Source organism: Thermobia domestica, unplaced genomic scaffold, assembly GCF_964235325.1.
Source record: "Thermobia domestica unplaced genomic scaffold, izTheDome1.hap1.1 HAP1_SCAFFOLD_285, whole genome shotgun sequence".
NCBI lineage: Eukaryota > Metazoa > Arthropoda > Insecta > Zygentoma > Lepismatidae > Thermobia > Thermobia domestica.
Genome location: NW_027656000.1, coordinates 142,808 through 164,265, shown reverse-complemented (window position 1 = coordinate 164,265; position 21,458 = coordinate 142,808). Strand labels below are relative to the sequence as shown.

At 34.8% G+C, this 21,458-nt stretch overlaps 1 protein-coding gene across 1 annotated transcript in view; it reads right to left on the bottom strand.

The window, feature by feature from the left end:
* Positions 1–18,263, bottom strand: part of LOC145676675 (lipase 3-like) — a 70,263-nt gene extending 52,000 nt beyond the window's left edge. The window contains exon 1 of the mRNA XM_081747519.1: positions 18,138–18,263. The gene's annotated coding sequence lies outside the window, so the exon portion shown is untranslated. The remainder of the gene's footprint in view (positions 1–18,137) is intronic.
* Positions 18,264–21,458: the final 3,195 nt, after the last annotated feature.

Genomic DNA, 21,458 nt, shown 5'->3' with positions numbered 1-21,458 from the left:
ATTTTATTGACCATCAAGGCTTGCGGAAGCTTGTTGAAAACCATAATTTTGAGTCGTAATTTGTGTGAATTTTGAAATTTGAGGTGTGTGTGTGTGTGAATTCATGAACAAATGGTATACATTAACACGACTTGACATTCAAGCACACTACCATCACAATGAATTATTTTCTATTACAATGTTTCTAGATTCATAAAGAAATGTTTATTGTCAAATAACGTACGAAAGGTCATTCAGGATTTCGTTTGCAGAACATTACGGTCCTCATTTCGTACCAGCCTTCGCAAAAATATGAGGAGCTTAACAGAACAGGTCCGCAGCCAGCCCAAAAATGTAGAGGGGGGGGGGCGACCGAACCATATTATAGTTCATTTGCTGTCTACCGTGAAAATTTTAGGGGGGCAGTGAAAATTTTGGGGGTGCCCGTCCTCCTAGCCCCCCGTGGATACGGGCCTGTAACGGAATGCAAAGTGTCGCAAAACATGCAAAATCAATTATAACTGCTATGTATATTATAAATAAAACGCTAATTTTGAGTTGCGTTGACATATACCGTTACGGAATAAGTCCCTATGCTGCTACAATTAAAACGAATTCTCAGTTTTCTTTTAAAGACTTCTTAAGCATGCTAATTTAACCAAGCACTATAGAAGTCTTATACAACGCCTATATCTGTCTGTCACTCTGTTCACAGGTGTCACAGTGAAAACAGTAAGAGATTTTTTTAATGGATTAAGTGAGCAAAAATATGTTCCATTCCAGTTCTTACTTCCGTACTAAAAGCGAAAATGGTTGAAGCCTACCACTTCCGGATTCAATATTGACCTTCATAGAGCAAGAACGTTCAGAGATGGCAAGATTGTTTGTTTGCTTTGGTTCAAATTCCCGAGAATAGGTTCCTCGTTTTCAACACTGATCAGCATCGAGGGGAGGGCAGTAGATAGGTAGAAATGGTTAATTCGAGTTCGTTACTACCAGCCTTTGAGTGTACATCTTGTTCCATAGTGCTGTGTGAAGGAAGGATGTCCAATGGGACTTTCTTTACATATAAACTATACTTACATCTTTCTTCTTTCTACATTTATTCGTTCATAATTCCTTTCTTCCTTTATACTTTTTTTTCCTTTTTTCAATCTACATTTCTCACTTTTCTACATCTTTTTTCGGCCCGTCCGTCTGTGTACTTAGTCCTATTTCACTGTCTGAACTTCTTTCCTGATTTTGACGTTTTCTTTTCCTGACTCTGAACATTTACTTTTCAAGTTCTTTTACCCTTCTGACAATTCTTAGTTTGTAGATTTCCGATTACTTTTTACATTTTCTATACAGTATTTCTTATTATCACATTTTTGCATTCTACACAATTTAATTCTCTTTGTAAATTGCCGACAAGTTTTGTTCAAGACAGTGGAAAAGTTTTTTTGCGTCCCGTTTGTGGAGTTTCAAAGAAGAAAATAAAATTCAGCGTTAATTCAGTTTTAAATTATTCAACTGTAATATTGCATGATTATGAATGAATTCAATGTAAACTTTTTATACTTCCTAAATGTAAATAGAAAAGGAAATGAAATTAAATCTTTGAGTTTTACGTCCGACGGTTATGCCGGTTAGGCTAAAGAAGACGGTGATGATGAGAAATGAGTGAAACGGTGGAATGAAGAAAGTGGGAGGAAACGGGAGAACCCCGAGAAAACCCACGAGCACGGTGTTTGTCCACTACAAAGTCCACATGGCGTGAACCGGGATCGAACCAGGACCCCAAGCACCTGAGGTGAACGCTCTACCACTGGAAATGTAAATAGAAAGATGCATCTGAACTTCTGTAGGTTTCATTTACTACCAAAATTTCAGTAACATGGAAGTTTTCAGATATTTCTATTGCTTTTAGCATACTCAGAGAAATAATTTCAAATTCTTAACAAAGCTCTTTAAAAAAAAATAAAAATAAAATAAAAATAGCGAAACAAGACGTTTTCGGAAAACATCATCCAAAGAAAATCACTCGCAAAACCAAATTATTCCTTTGTAGATTTTTATATAAAAAATTGAGCATGAGCATGTTATATGTTAAGGTTATTAGTGTAATATTTGTGTATAAAATAGTAACACAATAGCATGAATTGTATTTTATCAAGCTTAGGAAAAAGCTCACTCCCAAATAGTAAACTTAGCCTTATGAATATTCTGATGGAAGTATAATTTATGCAACATTATACGTACAATAATGAAATATTTATTTATGAAATGTAACAAAATCGCCTGAGTAGTTTTTGATAAAGTAATCCCATTGGATCCGCCTCTCCTTCAATACCAAGCAGTGGTTCATTTAGGCACCGTACGACCTTAGGCAATTTATGGCCAGAGGCCCCTAGGCTCGCTACTACACCATCCTGTGATAAGCTGTTCCAGGGAAGTACTCACAAAGGAGTTTATCGGATCCAGACACCTTCCCAAATGTCCTAATTCGACTAACTTTCATAACAGGACTATACTCGTTTAACAGAGAACTGATTGATATAGGGTAAAGATTTGATTTTATCCGTCATCTGTACTCTTTCTTTTCTTATAAAAATAATCTAGTTCTATCATTATTTCTAAAAAATGTAGGCAGCAGTAATCAACAATTACTCATCGTCTCTTCGGATGCAGAATAACACAGGTTTAATAATACATGGACGTATTGGACCCCCAAAATACTGCTCAGTAGTATGTTAAATAAAAGTAAACAATCATGAATATTCATGAGTGTGTACTTTTCTGACATGGTAGCACTTGGTAATGCACGTTTTAAAAAATGGATACACCCTTTTTCCCCGCATACTAATGACACATAATGTATGCAGGTGTATCCGGAGGTAACATGACATATAATAAATGTTTCCGGTCAAAAGAAATGTTAATGGGACAAGCAGAATACAGAAAAAACCTTTCGGAAATAAAATATGCAGATCACACACGTAGAACAAGGTAATTCATTAATATTCAGCACAAGTAACGCGACAGCTGCTGCTGGAGAATTTTCTAGAAATTTGGATCGTTGGTATGGGATATCACGTGATGGACGAAACATATTAAATAGCCAGTGTTTTTTAGTGAAAAGTAGTTATAGATTGGTTTTAAAGCATGGATTTACCGAACTCTTTGAATTTTAGTACAAGAGGTGAAAGTGATCTCGCAGAATCATCATCTTTGCCGGGGACAGAGGTTTTATCCCAACCGGTGGTGAGCCCGCACTTTCCGCCACTGGAAACAGAAGTTATCCCGTCTAAAGTGGATGTATTACCGGGAACAGAAGTTTCATCCCAACCGGTGGTGAACCCGCAACTTCCGCCACAGGAAACAGAAGTTACCCCGGCCAACTTGGATGTATTACCGGGAACAGAATTTTTATCCCAACCGGTGGTGAGCCCGCAACCTCCGCCACTGGAAACAGAAGTTTTCCCGTTACTTGATGTGGATCATGAAATAGAAGAATATCCCCCTACACCTTCACCAACAGTGAGTAATTCCCCGGTGCAGAATTGGGAGTTGGAAGAATTTTTGAATTTGCCATGTGAGTGTACTGTGGAACGTACATCATTGGATTGTATAAAAGACTGTATAATATACTGGAAACCAGACGATATTTGTATTTGTTTTGCTTGCGGGTTCGGAGACGGCAGTCAATGGACACATGATTGTTTGGTGTTGGATACGGAATCTCTTGAACGGAAAGCTATAGATGCTGTAACGAAATTTGAAGTTCGTGAAGAATTATTATCAATTTACAGAAAAAAGCATGGACAGCCTTTTGCGATGATATGGAATTTCATTGAACGTTTCCGAGATCTTGTGTGGGACTTTGAATATAGACCCATTCTATTAAAAATTTTACTAGAAAAAGATTATGGGAAATACGTGGACATATGGTAAATTGTGTATTGTTTGATTTCCTTTTATTAGTAATCATGTATTGTGATAGTGAGAATTGTGGACAAAACATTAGTGAAAATTGTGTGTTAGAAACGATAAGTGTATACTTACGCTCAAATGGAATAAGTGGTATGCAGCATAATCCTGGAACTTTTCTTGAAAAGCACTTGTTGAATGATAAGACTTTAGTAGAACTCTTTGAAATTTTTCATGAACGGCATCGTGAAATTTCAATCACAAACTTTATGTTAAAAACTGGTGAATGTTTAAAAAATACTGAATTTATTGGACAACTTATTCCAGTTGTCATGGAACGTTCGTGTGAAATTTCAGTTTGCCATAAAATGTATATTGTAGACATACAGGGATTTAAGATTTCCCCGAATGAATTTGTGATACGTGAATTTTGTCTTACTGCGTGTGATGATACTTTAAATTTTCATTGTTTAGTAAAAGTACCATGCGAATTTAACGATTTACCAATAGGTTGCCAAAAACAAATCGATTGGCTTACAAACCACTTGCATGGCTTGTCATGGTCTAGTAAGACTGGCTATCTCGTATCACATATTCGGAATATTATATATGAATTTTGTGCATTAGATGCAACTTTCCTTTGTAAAGGTGGGGAAAAATCCATTTGGATAAAGAAAATCTTTGCGTTAGCAAACGTTGTGGATCTGGAAAGAAAAGGTTGTCCACCATTAGCAGAATTACAAGGTACCGTTTGTAATGAAATTTGTTCATTTCATAAGCAAGTAGAATCAAAATCGGGATGTGCATATCGAAATGCACAACAATTGAATTATTGGTGGAAAAATGAGCGATCCACAACCCTTACTAAGGGCATAGCAAGTTTAATGTTTTCATTGTAATCTTAAAACTATTGTAAGGAAGATATATTTTATGGAGAAATAAAAATATAAAAGTTTAAAAAATTGGTATTTATTTATTTCTAAAAAAAATCTACAAACATCTACTTTTTTTCTTTTTCATTATGTTTTCTACATGTTTTTTGACAAGCTTATCATTATTTTTTAATTTTTTATGATTAAACATTGCAATACATTTGTCAAATGAAACACCACGTATCATATAATACAGAAAATATAATACAAAATATCCACACATGATAGAATGATTATCTTGAACTTGTACAGTATTTACAAAATAGAGTTTACAATTCCTTTGTAGAAACTGTTGAATTAGTTTAGGCACACCCTGTGCCAGAGAATCAAAATAGTATCCATGTTTATTGTTATTGATATAGATCGCTACCCAATGGCTACCAGGTAAATCAGACTTGTCCAAATTAATAATCAGTCCTACAGGGTGTTGAACAAGTATAGGTAAACGATCAATGGGATAAATTCCAGTCACATTTGCACCGGTAATACAGTCCTTTAGTAACACTTGTAATACTTGATCACTATACATGTTTATTAGTCTATTTCATCCTTACTTTCCTCCTCTTGTTTTATTTTTGATGGAACATACGTTGCACTATTTGGATTTACGTATAAAACATAACCATAGACTTTTAAGTATTCGGCATATAATAAAGCTTCACGCACACAACACTTAAATTGTCCAAATCTATGTTTTAAATAAGCACAAGAGTAAACATGAAATCCCAAGGAAGACGCTTTTGGGCACTGTAAATCTTCTAAATTCACAACAGTCCGTTCCAATAGTTGCTGCAGATAGTCCTGACGTGTTTTACCATAAGTATACAAGGTACAGGTATTAGCACAATATTGTTTCAATATAGTAGGTAACAATGAGTAATCTACATCGCCATTGTACCAGTCAATACCATAATCATGTTGTACTAGATGTTTATTCGAAAGTATGAGCGGCACACGTAATTCATGTAATGGATATGGTGGTTTAAAAATCCAGCTTTGTACAAAGGGGATATCCGGATTTACAATTGCAAGTTCTTTAATAATAATATGATCATCATTATCGTTGAACGCGGAGAAGTGAACAATAACCCTCATGGCACTCAAATGACGAAATTTTACATTGTATGATCAGTATATACATTCCTGTCTTTATCGATTTGAATGAGAGAGTCAAATTGAGCGTACACAATACATGTAATGGAATTTTGTAGAGGTTGAGAAAATGATAATTTTAAATTGACAGGGGAATCACGTATAACATCCCACGTAGAATCATCTAATGTTCCTGTTGGAGATAGAATGAACGGGTACAAAGTGTATCCATGTCGAAATTCTTCACGGGAAATTGTATGTGAATGATCTTGATAATATATACCAGTACCGGAAAACAGAGTGGAATATGTTTGAACATATAATCCATTTTCAAAATTAGGAGTGAGGGGTGTCGGTGGAAATGATTTTGAACCAACTTGTAATTGCAGTTTGTTAACGTTAAAATGTTGAAATTCAAAAGGATTTACATGTGGTTGACCATTAAATGCAGCGTTTGATACAAAACCTATAACAACACCTTTTGGTACTTTACCCAAAAATAAATTATCGAGATTATATGAACTTACTTCTGCGGGAATGGTATAGGTACGAGTTTCAACACGAGTAAGAGGTATGCTGGCCGGAATGTGTTCCATGCCAGCATTGATTTGCATAGCTAAGTCGGCAGCAATATCTAGACGCCGCACGTGAAGTGTTACGTCTTCAAGTTTGACTTTATATGCTGTATTTTCAGCAGACATTAAACAAAACGTATCTTTTGTACGATGTAATTTTACACGTAAGCTTACTTTATTAGGAAGCATACATCCCACACCGGCAATATCAGCATGGATACGGCCATACATATCGAATGATGCACTATTTCTAACATACTGGGCACGATTTGTAAATCCAGTATTTGCATTACCTAATACATTAAATTGGTTTGCAGTATCTTTATACCATAATCCCCCAGTTAAATGGGTTCGAGCGGCATCACTACCATAATTTAATAATGTTTCGATATAAGCACGGTACGGATATGAACCAGATGATGAACTAATTAATTTATCGTTTAATAAAACATCAACTTGACTAAATAACGAATGAAGAAAATTATTTACAGGTGCAACAATATCCGCCGCAACTAAATTTGTATTATCGTTTTTTGTAATTTTACATTTTACATAGAGATACAAGTATGCAGTGTGAATAAAATCACCAGTTTCACCAGGTACAACAAATTCAATTGGTCCTTCTGACGATAAAGTAGAAACCGGACGATATTCAACAGCGGAAGACGACTCAATAGCAGTTTGAGTCATTGGAATAGTAAACAAATCAAGTTCACTTGTACAACATTCAGGACTACTTCCACTGAGTAAAGCCATGATTAACTAAATATATCACCGGAATATTTTCGATTACGTTTGACCGGAGGACCGAATTGTACAATAGCAGGAGCCTTACGTTTTCGTGGACGTCTCTTACCACTACCGGTTAACAACTGACTAAGTTTATTTGCAGCTTTAGTTTTTAATGTTTCTCCAGCTTCTTCTACGCGAGCACGAACGGATTCTTTAAATGGACGGTCTTCTAGTACATCACCTGCAACTTGTATTCCTGTTTGTAACGCTTGCCGGCCTACAGCTTTGGCACCTTGTTTTAATAAAGGCAATGCAAAACGAAATAAACCTTTAAAGAAACTACCAATCCCATGACCCCGTTGATAAACTGGACCTGAAAAGAAGGGAAGGCCACGTCCCCGCTGATAATACGTATGTTGCTTTTTCATTTTCCAGGAGAACGTTTAAAATGAAGTGTCACTGTCAATGTCCCGGAACGAAATGGTAAATTTCGTCCTGCGTGGTCCTTTAGTAGTATTTCAACACTGTTAAAGCAAAATTTAGAGAGTGGTATATAGTGAATATCTTGATATCGTAACGTTTGAACTTTTCCATAAGTCATATTGCCAACAGTTGCAATACGTAGTAAGGGAGCTTGCGTATCTCCCACCAATTGATATTCAATAAGATCAGTATACACAAAAATTTGAAAAGGATATCCAATATCTAAGTATGGTTGTTTAAATCCCTGTTTTTGAATAATGAGGTCATTTTTTTCATGAAAACCTAGTTGTATAGCCAAAGTAGGTGAAAGTGTTATAAATTCAACGTTTGGTTCAGAAGTAACATGAATAATATTGGAAGCGTTAAATCGTATAAATTCTGAAACTTTATTTAATTCTTCCAGTATGTGTTCAATGTTTGCATAATATCCAGGAGTAATTTTACTTTTCATAATTTCATGACCTTGTAATTTGTACCAAACGATATTTTCATCTTCGGTGACATTATGACACGTTAAAGGAATATGTATTTCACTTAATCCGACACACCAATCCGTATCTGTTAAACGTACAGTATTTTTCAAATTATTAATGAAATGAGTTGGACTATTTTTAGGATAAACATCTGTACTTGCATTTGAAACCAGTGTAATGTAGAAGCTGTCTTCAATGCTTTCAGAAATCATTTTCGTTTAAAGTGAAGTGTCAAGTTCGAAGTTCCAAAACGAAATGGTAAGTTTATACCGAGTTCATCTTTTAAGTTTACTTCTATCGTATCAAAATATTTCTTTTCAACTTTCACGTACTGCGGGTTATGAAATAAAATATTTTTGATTCGTCCATACCGCTCGTAAAATATACTAATTTTACGAAGTAAAGGTCCAATTTCTTCTTGTTGTTTTACAATATCCACACATACGTTAACTTCTGTTGGAATATTATAATCAAGGTTACAGGGATATTTTCCCTGAGGAGCCAAAAATTGTTCCCTATGATGATCTTTTATATACACCACTGAATTATAAAAATTTGAATTTTCATTCATAAAACCGAGTATATGTTGTAAACCTTTTGTTATGTCTAGAATACACCGATCACGTGACCGGAAGGAATGTTGAATATACACTTGATTCTTAAAATAATTATATTTTATTATACGTACTTTCTCGGGAATTAGATTTAAGATGGCTTTAATGGATGCATAATATCCCTCCGTTACTTTAACAGGATATCGAATATATTCACCATCAATAAATGTATCGATTGTAATTTGTTCACCCGGACCAACATTATAAAAACTCCACGGTATATTAATTTGTGTTAAGCCCACAACCCACTCTCCGTCCGTTAAATCTATGGCCCTTGCAAGTTTTACTCGAAATGAGGATGTTGTATTATCAAAAAGTGTACTACTTGCATTGGAAGGTAACGTCACGTAAAAACCGTGTTTCAATGACGAATTCATTATGCAGACTGAATACTAGATACTCGAATCCACGAATTCATACTTTCTGGGTAGCCTAACCATTTTACGAAAACCCACCCCTTCTTACGTTGAAGAACTTTTTCAATTAAATAGGTTTTGTTTGAGCTTAGAAATATTTTTTGTAATTCTTCAGCATAAAATATTCCTTTAATTTCATCACCATTCCAGTCTTTTAATTTATAAGTTACAGGATTTGATTTTATACATTTATCAACGAGAAATATTTCTCGAGACCAATTGGGCAAATATCCTTTTTCAAGCTTATGTTTATATTTAGTAATACGAACATAATCTCCTGCTTGAAATTTACAAGTTAATTTCTTCTTATGTACAGTCTTTCCGTACAGCGTATTCCACACTTGATTGATATTTGAATCATTTACTTCTGCGGGTGCCATTTTAATAGTTGAATGATAACTATGATTATAATTGTGTACAATTTGATCCAAGACATCAATGTACCGATACGTATTTTCTGCAGTAAAATAACGATATATTTTACTTTTAATGGTACGAATTACTCTTTCTACTAACGCACATTTCATTTCCGAATGTACACTATAATGATTAATCCCAAAATCTTTAAACACTTTCTTTACATGGCGATTATAAAATTCTGACCCTAAATCAGTTTGAACGTGAACCAGTAATGGCACTTGATTTAAAATTGAAGTTATTGCATTAGCCATTTCAGGCCCTTTCTTTGTTTTCACAGGAATGCAATACAAGTACCGCGAAAAAATGTCAATTGCACATAAAATATAGCGATATCCGTCATTATACTTTGCAATATTTTGCATGTCCGCCAAATCGCATTGTAATGTTTCATTAGGACCACTAACATAATATTGTTTCCGTGGAAATGTTTTTCGTATTGGAGCGTGCATTGTATATGCATCTTGTGATGCTAACCATTTTTTAATTTTCTCTCGGGATAATTTTGTTTTACGTTCTAATGTACTAACACTGGATAAAGATGCAGGATCTGAATACTTGTAATATATTTTTGATAATTTTGTCATTTCTTATTTACATTTTATATTCTTTCCAATACCGAAATACGTTAGCTGCAATTGCGGGAGATACTGCAGTCGAAGAAGAATGCCGTTTTCTAATTTTACTGCCAGTCACTTTCGGGGTTGTAAAAGCAGGTGAAGGCGGTCCTGGTGTACGTGAACTAATAAATTCCCGAGGAACATTAATATCATCCAATAACGTTTTAAATGGTTGTAATCCTACTGGTTGTGTTGAATATTTTCGTGTACGAACGACATCATTTACTAAATCGATAATATTGGAACCGGGAATGATATTTCCATCGATAGCTACTGTACCTGTTTGATCCCACGAGATTTTCTGTGAATTAATGAGTTGTTTAAGTAATAAATCCGTTTTCCTTCGAAGTGTTTTTGGTACTGATTGTAATATATCGGGTACAAGAGTTAAAATACCACTATCTGTACGACTACTTGCATTTTCTGAGTCAACAATGGGTAAGGCAATAGGATTTTCCGGTGTGGGACTCGATTTATAATGTAAATATTGATGTAATACTTGCTGATACAATTTCCATTTTTGTTCTCTACTCAAATCTGTACGATGTAAGATTTCGCTCATATCTTTATCTAGTCTTGATTGATGTGCTTCATGCGTCTTTAAATTAGATTGTATTCTATGAAGTGCATTTTCTGGAACTAATAGCATTTTACGTAATTCCGACATGTTATCTTCCAAAAATTGTTGAGGCTAAGGCACCAATGAGTGGCCCGAGAATTAATGGAAGTAATGCACCACCTTTCTGTAGTAATAATTTCTTTTTCTTTTTAAGAGAAAGTTTTGAGGAGAGAGCACGTAAGATCTTCTTATGTCTACGGAGCCTTTGCTTCTGAATTAATGATATGGGGATATTTCCTTTTATAGTATTTTTTGCTACTTGTGATATGGTACGAATCAAATCACCCGGTGCGTTTTGAAGAATAACTTTCCGATCGGATGGCTTGCATTTCGCAAGCGTGCAGAGCGTATTATAATGATGTTTTACCTTCAACATCTTGATGCCAACTAAACATAAAACGGTGTGGCCGCGTTTTTAACACTACTGTACACATGCATTATTTCTCCGGGAAATATATTTGTTCTCAGTCGTAGGGCATCATGTGTTTGTTGTGTAAGATCAAACAATAAATACGTGTGTGGTTTTTGTGTAATTTCCTCAAAGACATTTACGAGTTGTTTGCTTTCACGAGGCATAATTTGTCTTGCTAAATATTCAATTTGTAACTTATCACGTGGATTCTTAAATACCACTATATAATGTGCATTTAAACTAATATCTCGAGCATGCCGGTTTTTTGGAAATAAATTTTGAACAATAAATATTACGGTTAATTTCTTGTGGTGAGCGTACTTGGTAAATAATTTGGCCACATCATCATTTGTTTCTGACATTAAATCATCTAATATGAGTAATGAATTTTCACTTATATCAAAAGTATTTATATCGGGGATTCCTTCCAGAAAACGTATTTTTGCATCAACGTCCAAGTTTGGTATAACTGCGCCATAACACCATACAATTTCTTTAAAGGAAACATTAAACATATCATTTCTTTCTTTGATTAATCGATTCACAAAGTGAGTTTTACCAGCACGGGAAGGGCCGGCTATGAGAATAGTGCACGGATGTTTAAAACGTAACATCTTCGTTGCAAATGACACAATGTGATAGAAACTCTGCTTTTTATTCCCCAAAAAACGAGTCTCTGGCCAATCATTTATGAGATCTATAGCCATACGGAACAGTAACACTTTTTGGTACGTCAGTCACAATGTCAGCGTCTATTCGTCTGCGTTTACTGGTCACCATTTGATGTGTCTTTAGTTCTCTTCGAGAAAAGATGCGCAAATCTGGTTTCCGAACAATTTTGGATGGCATTTCGATTACAGTTGCCTCCCGATTCCCCGTCACTAAATCATAAAAACTATCAAAATTAATTTTATCACTTGTTCTGTGATTTAATGTTATTCCACGTATTTTATAGACATATTTCATTTCCCCACTAGCATTGCGTAAAGCGTAGGCGTAATTCTTTGCACCTAATGCTATTACTTTACGTATTTCCCAACCTTCGGGAACTTCATTTGTTAACCCACCCAAATACGAACTTAATTTTAATGGGAGTTGCTCATCTTTTCTTTGTATAAACATGATACTGTCCGTATCGCAATAGATTACATTCTGTTCTCCAACACTTGTTAGTAGATCATACAGCCACAGTCGTGCCCATGAGGTTATAAATGCTGCCAGCACAACATTTGAAAATGCTAATGGGATATTTTCACTCTCACAGTCTTTATATTGAACAATTAAATGAGTTTCACCAACTGGTGTTACAGCTTGAATTTCATATTTAGGATCTGTTAAAATTTTTAAAAAATCTTCTGCTGTATCAACCATTGTGCACTGTGAAAGGTCTGTTCTTTGTCCCCATTTCCCGTACAGCGAATTCAAAAACAGTTTCGCTGTACTGCGCAGGCCTGGATTATATTCTATGTTCTCATAATTTAACTGTATCCCCTCATGCCTGAAATATTCTTGAATGTACTTTTCCTGCTCTTCTTTTGTAGTGCATTCTGCAGGAAAGCCTGAAGCTTCTTGTTTCATTTGTAAAAAGGATTTCACATATGACCCAAATAATCCTTCACAAACATCTTTTTCCGGGACTAATAAATCAAACTCCCATATTTCATGAATTTCAATTAGCTCATACCCATTGTCTAATGCTTTGTGCAGTTCGGGGGTACAAAACGTACCTGTAATGATACGTTCAAGATCTATGTGCGTACATTCATCATCATTTTGTTCATCCATGCACGATTTACACAATCCAAAGATTAATCTTCCTCCCGTAACATACGGGAGGATTGGAAAATATAAATCGGAGGGTGGAAGAACACTGCATTTTACAAGTCCATGAATGTTTCGCACATTGGGGAAATTGGGGCCATTGTGTACTTTAGGTACATTCACAGGCATGCCTCGTTTACACATTGTTGCGGGATAAAGCGAAGTGACATCTACGTAAACTACGTATTCGTCCTCTGCACAGTCTACATATAACTTAAAATTTTCTGTTCTACCTCCTTGATAGGCAGATTTCGGAATGAGAGGATCACGAATATGTTTGCACCGTTGTTCGAGGATCTTCTGTATATGTTTATCACGTTTTACCATTGCATCCCATTCACATTCCCAAATTTCTATTAAATTATAACCTAATTTTTTCAAATAGTTGCGGCAGTGCACTGTTTGTTCGTATCTCTTTTCAAAAGTGTTGTACGCACCATTTTCTTTGCATAAAATGCTATTTCTATTATCTTTATAACAGCTTTTACAGGAATGCCAGTAACATCCCATGAACTGATATATAGTGTTTGTTTTAGCGTCAAAACCATCGACTTTATATCTGCCAAACCGTTCCTCCAACGCATTATTCGAAGTAACAATAGATCTCTTTGTTACATGTTCCATATACTTCAACCATTTTAATGCTTTAATACTCTGTTGTTGAGTAAGTTGGAACCCGTTTGGAGGAATAACTGGAATTGTGTTTTCAATCAGGTGATGACACCGGTACGTCAACATTGCTAGACTAGCGATCGTTGTGCTGGAAATAAAACATTGAATACCATTTGTTTTCTCTTCAATCATGGAGGTAAATTTAATTACTGCCTCCGCCAATATACGCACATCGTTCCGGCAGTACTCCATCAATTCTTTCTGAAAATCAAAAATATCACCATTCCGTACTCGCTCTTCATGCCACAGCATAAGTTCTGCCCGGTCTGCCGTACTACGTGAGTCTGGGTCATAATAATGCAATGCCGGCCATTCTCCAACATAATTTTGATGTTCCTCTGTATTAAAGAGGTATGGAAAATCTCCTTTTCTCAATTCCACATTCAATCCTAAGGTTTTCGGTAATTTGGATAATTTTACACCAAGATAAAGAAAAGTGTCCCGAAAATAAAAACGATTACTAATACTAATTTGAAATATCTTTTGACCGTGCATAAGAACATGTGGAGTTATTTTTTGTTTCTCAATAAGTGTCCGCACACAAAATAGACCATCATATCGCGAATTATTGTGAGCAAGTGCCACAATAATCTGATACTCTGGTCTTTCCATAAGCACATGTTCAATAAACGCCTCCATGGTTGTGAAAGAAAACATACGGTTCCCGGATATTTTATCTCCGCACTTGAAACACAAACTATCTACTCCAGTATTTATACAGTGGAAACATACATTCAAACAACAACATAAATTTACGGCATGCTCCCGTTCACCTTTCTCATTTGGTGCTAATAGCATGGTTTCCACATCAAATATAATATACAAAAACCGTTCAGTGCGTTTTAGTTTACACTTTTGAACGAAACATCGATGGCCAACAGTTACGTGCACTTTACAAAGACTACAATAGTAGTCGCCGCATACATGAGCTGATTTTCTTTTTCTCACATCATAAATTACACCACATGCGTTACACAATTTTACGTAATTACATGTGGATTTCTTTACTTTATTTAGTGTTAAATGGTTATTAAAGCAAATGCCTTCAGGAAAGTTTCTATTACATTGTGTACAATGTACCAATTTCGCGTTAGTTTCTTTACTATGAAAATGTTCACAGTACGAACATCTCATCTGACATTGGTGAGCACTACGATCTGATCTAAATCCTTCCAAGCACGAAAAGCAGAAATTTCTCTTACCCATAAACGAAGTAATATTCTTAATGGGCTGGAAATGGCCCACAGTATCCCCTCTTTGATACAGAATAAATATCTTTTTCTCAGCATTTATTCCTGGGTAGCGTACCACAGGTGTTCTGGAATTTTCCGGTAATTCATATACTACAATTTGATAATTCTTTTTCACTAAATAATTTTGAAAAGCAACTACATCTTCTAAATCAAATCCCTGTTTCCGTTCAACGTACATTTTCGCATCGTTACACAATTGTTGTGCTTTATTAACCCATGTTTTCTTCGTAGGCAAGGTCATATTGTATAGTGCATCCTTACTTTGTTCATGTTTCGTAATCCAATATACTATGGATTTTGGCAGACAAAGAAAATCGCTAGCCTTTGTGGCCACCACATGATCCTTGAAAAACATACTCATTTCTGCATATTTTCTTACCGCTGCGCGTTTAGATATACCCTGTCCGTGTAATCCATCAACGATGTCAAACCGGAATTCTAATTGATTTCCTAAAAGAAATGATTCATTGCTATTTAGTACGTTCTCCACCGTTCTAAGAACCACATCGGTATTCAAATTTTGACGTTTTCTCCATGGAACAAACACTTCTTTATTCAGAAGATCTCGGTCGGAATTTATTCTTAAACCAACAAAATCGTGGGGCCGTGTATCCCTCAGAACGGTAGAAAGCGCATAATCCATCATGGATGTAATATAATCCATGGGATTTGTAATTATATGTTGCACCGTTGGTTTTACAATAATTTCCACCCCTTTCATATTGAAACGCGGGTACTCTCTCACATTTCTCCCCACAATTTCAAACATATTACACTCTCTTTCATTCCCTCCATATCCTCGCAATGGAGGGTGCTGAGAAGTTGTGGGTCGCATATCTTCTGAATAATGTGCATTATTCAGACGATCAACACGCGCATTTTCTTCCTCAATTTCTTGTAATTTTTGCCACAACATCTCTGTAAAGTCAGTTTCGGAATTTTGAATTTCTACTGGTTCATCCAAATTAATTTCATTTAATAGTGCCCAATCAATATGTAATGAGTCATCATCATCATCATCATTATGTTCTGATTGAACATTTTCTCGATTTCCCGTAAATGAAAAGAACGCGGATACACTTTTGTCACTCACTCGCTCTAACTGCCCCTTCTCAGAAGCCATATAATTTAAATATGACATAAATGCCGCATCATACAGTCGATCTTCACGGAAAAATCCGTGGTCAAAAAGCTCTATAATATCCGCTGCTGAGCGAACATTATTCAGAATGATATATTGATTATTTTTATAATATAGGTACAAAAGCGATAGTAGATCACTTACAATTTCAGACGATCCAACATACCCTGCTGCTTGCAGGTCCACTACTTGTTGCCAAGCCTGTAAAACACGTTCAGCACTATCCAAGCCTCTCAGTCTTCCCTGGAAAATGGTTTCATCAATCACGTTAAATTCCTCAAAGTAAAACTCCATTTTTCTGTAAAATACAAGACAAAAAAAGTGCAATCAATATATGTATACAATGACTAAAAACCTGAAAACAAACAAAATTTTGAAAATAATAATAATAATAATAATAATAATAATAATAATAATAATAATAATAATAATAATAATAATAATACTTACCGAATATTAGTTTATCTCTGTTTAAGTGATAATCCAATTGAAATCCACGTCTTTCGTGCTCTCTGCTTTTCTCGTTTCTATCACTTATTTGCTTCAGCACCTAAAACAAAAAAGAAAAAAAGTGTACTTAGTTACCGTATTACGACTTTTCAAATTACAAAATATGATATTCAATGTAACACTAACGCTCAACCATATTGGCTTTGCATGTAAGAGAGCCATGGTTCAATTCGCGATGCAGATTCTATTAACTACCTATCCAATATAAGTTTGTAAAATATACCATTTATAACTGAGAAAAGTCTACAATGCAAGCAAGTGTGCGGTTCTCCACGTAGAATAGCACTGGTTCGATTCCCGGGAGCACATTCTGCTAACTTTCTGTACAATATAATTTGTATATACCTGTTGTGTCATACACAATTCATAGCTACATATAAGTAATAAGTTCACACTGCAAGCATAAAATTTAGCGTACGGTTCTCCACCTGGGAGAATACTCATTCGATTCCCGGTGCAATCATGAATGTTGATTCCCTACATATTACATTATACTATATCTTAGACAAGTTATAATTCCATAAAAGTACACCGAGTCATATCATTTTTCAATGCCGGAAATTCCGCAATCAATTTTCCGATAAAACAAAACAGTTCCGTCCCCTTATACTTCCAACAATTACAATATGTCCCTTTCCCATATAAAAGTAAACAAGTATAATACAAGAAAACTACAATGTTAGTACTTACCAATCTTCCAATCTCTCCTAGTAGTAAAATATCTTCTTCGCAAAGTTAACACTTGATGCTCCTGCTGTCTTCTTTCTAAATGTACACATCATGCAAATGCATCAGTATTTATATGCCCTTCAATCTTTCTAGAAGTTTCGAGTGTGTTCTTTCCCCTATTCCAACAATAATAAATTTAAAAAAGATCTCGAAGTTTCTAGTACTTTCTTTCACTCATACCAACGATCCAAATTTCTAGAATGTTCTCCAGCAGCAGCTGTCGCGTTACATGTGCTGAATATTAATGAATTACCTTGTTCTACGTGTGTGATCTGCATATTTTATTTCCGAAAAGGTCTTTTCTGTATTCTGCTTGTCCAATTAACATTTCTTTTCACCGGAAACATTTATTATATGTCATGTTACCTCCGGATGCACCTGCATACATTATGTGTCATTAGTATGCGTAAAAGGGTGTATCCATTTTTTTTAAAACGTGCATTACCAAGTGCTAAAATGTCAAAAAAGTACACACTCATGAATATTCATTTGGGCGAGTAGTTTGCCCACAACTACTCTGCTCGCCTGAACTGTCCACTAATTAAATTGTTCCAAATATTGTTATTTTGTCTTTCTTTTGCGACCCCTCTATGTTCCACGGTCTTGTTTGCCTAGTCGGAAATCCGGCGCTGATACCAAGAGACGATCATATGGCACTAATTCAATTAAAAATGTTAATATAAAAAAACCTTATATTATCTTTTGAAACAACTGTATAATTTTGAATTAGTATCCTACCTGCTTAGAGATCGAAGGATCCTTTTAATCAGCAATGTGAGCCAGTTCCCCCTAGAAGCTAGCCCTTAATCTTTATGTGGACAACTACAGTTTCAACATTTCACAATGCGTCTGAATGCATGTTCACATATATTTATACAAAGTATGATATCAAAACTATGTTTCTTATCTTAATTAGAATCCGGTTTATTATTATCAGGAAAAGATAAAAAAAGTGATCTTTTTCCTCAGATAGTGCTATGTTGACCAGATGCCCCGGTTTAACAGGGACAGTCTCTTTTTCCTAATCATTGTCCCGTTTTCTTCTGATTCTCAAATAGGACGCCTAAATGTCCCGTTTTGAAGTAAAAAAATGATCACAGCGTTTCGTAATTGTTAGTCGAATTTTAAATGATCAGCTGCAGAAGGTGCATTTGCATACAAACATTGCAGCATAATCTTTCAGATCTTTACATTGTAGTTCGAAACTTGCGCAGTTTGTTTTCGAGCCAAAATTTACAAAAGCAGACTCCATTTGCACTTCCAAAGTACAGCTTCATTTACAGAAATCTAGTTGTTTCTAATATGGCTGATGCTTCAAATCATAAGAACATTAAAATATTCCCGTTACTGGTGAGATATTTCTTCCCTCCTGAGGGTCAGTGTTTCTTTCAGAAAAAATTGTTTCGGGGGGGCACACTTAGTATTACTGTTCGTACTATTCTATTTATTATTATATTATAGATGTATTATTTTGGTCTCCTCCGGGAAGGCACTGTCTCCAGAAACACGTCTGGAAGAAACACTGCTGAGGGTGTTCAGATAAAATTGTTAGGTTTCAAGTCATTATCTCGGAAAACAGCTCAAATTATTACCTCTTTATCAACAGATCATTTAAAAAAAAAACTCAAGATAAGAAAGAAAAACTTGTAGTCATATGTGTAGGTAACAAAATGTTTAACTTGTGTATATTGTACACAGGGCTGGATTAACACATCTGAAGGCCAGGGGCTAGATAAAATATGTGAGCCCTTTTGACTTCACCCAATACATTTCTGTGAAAGTACAGTAGGTAAGTTAAGGGAATATGTTTCATATTTTTGATCATATTTTATTTTATGATGATGGTTGTATCTTCATGATTCTTTTTAGATAGCCAGTTGAGATTTTGATCAGATTGGAGGCCCTTATCCACTTGAAGTCCTGCGGCTATATCCCCGTAAGCCCCTCTCTTAATCCGGCCCTGATTGTACCTTAAAAACACTGCAGCGCCCAAAATGCAATATGGGATTCAGAGGTTTACCCTTTCATCCTCAGATTTGCGTCCTGTTTTTGCAATTTTATAATTCTAGTCAGTTTAATTAGTGGGGAAAAGTAACTGAGGAACACCAGAAATGAAAAGGGAAGTTTCAAACGTTTAATACAGTTTTGTTAGGTAAACTACAATACAAACTTTGATTTCTTTACATTTTCTGCACGAAATACAGCGGGGTCCATACGTCGCTTGATATTAGCAGTTATTCAGTTCTCAACTGATTAGAGTAGTACTGACTGATTGACGTAAATTATACATTATGATGTGGTTCGTGACAATATAGGTTCATGTATAACTCACGAAAAGAAGTGATTTTATAAAGAATTTAAACCTGGTTACGTTTGTAATTAAGTAAATTTACAACGAATAGGAAGTTATCAAAGAATCAATGTCGGTTCGTACTTCAAAAGTGGCGATAACTTGACCACAATTATTCAAAATGTTATTGAGTTATATCTGTAGCGTTTTCCAAACACTGTATCTCCATCTCGACAAACTATCCATAAGTTACCGATCTAAAGCATTTAGAGGAGCATATTACTTCTGAGTTTGATAAATTATAATCTAACAACATTAGTAATATACAGGGTCGGCTCTACTATACGTGCATTTGCACGGAACGGCAAGTTTCGAGGGGAGGCAAAATCTGTCATAACTATATTATTTAAAATCAATATTTCTTATTGGAAACAGACTTCATGATGATGGTGGTCAAATTTACTAAGTTGACCTTGTGTTTGAATAATACATTTTATAAATCATGTTTAGGTCGCATTAGTTTAAGGTCACATGGACAATGCTAAAGCAAATGGTCAAACAAATCCCAGCATGAATTCTTTGATTATTGTCAAATATAAGAACTCAATTCTTGAACAGCAGCGAACACTTGTTCCATTTAGTTAGTTATCACAGTTTTGATATGAAAACTAGTCTTGTCTTTGTCACAAACAAGTACTTTTATCATTAATGATGGAAACAAGTGTTAAAATAAATTTAACAGATGTAGAAGGAAAATTAAGAAATAAAGATAAAAGAGCTAGTTGCACTGGAATTGCAAACTGGTATATTGAAATTGAAGCTCGATATTGAATTCTATACAAAGGAGATTACCATGTTTCTCTGCAGCCGTGTTTACTTTATTTTTCACTAACATAATAGATTATTATTTAAAGAGAAAAAAACAGACACAACGATAGTGTATTTGTAATGTTAAGGCCTTTCTGAGTACGAGTGCACTTTTCCTTCCCTTCGTTGTTTATGATGGGGTAGATCGTGCCTTTTAAGATTTGTTCTTTCTGGAGAAAGAAGGGGCAGAAAATAATGCCATTGCACGGGGCGGTAAATCCCCTAGGGCCGGTCCTGGTAATATCATGTTCTGTCTTTAAAAGATGCAATTTGTATATTGAGAATTATGTAGAACTCTTTAAACATTTGATTTACATAACCTCTCTTCTCACCATGATAATTTCATAGTTTTCGTAATTGGTAGATAAAACATTTTAAATGAATTTTTGTCAATGGTTTACCCTGTTTTTCAAACACAAAACAAGTCAGAAAGCATTTGTATGTTGCAGATACACAAGTTCTTAGAATGATGACATTGCAGACATTTATCACTGAAGCACCTGTAAACTTTGTAATCAAAATTAGTGTTAGAACTATCTCACTTTCTTCCAATCTGAAGTGGATCTTTGTGTCAGTTGAGTTATATTATTTTAGTTTTGAATTATGAGCCGGAATTGAAGGTGAAGTAGTACCTAGTTAAAAGTGAAAGTTTGTTTGATAATTTCTATAAGAACAAAACAGCTTACTTTATTATTATTATTATTATTATTATTATTATTATTATTATTATTATTATTATTATTATTATTATTATTATTATTATTATTATTATTATTATTATTATTATTAATAATAATAATAATAGTACAGTAATCAGAGTTTTCAACACTAATTCTTTGCATTAACTATTACCCGAAATAGAAGATCCAAAAAAAAAAAAAAAAAAAAAAAACCATTACAAT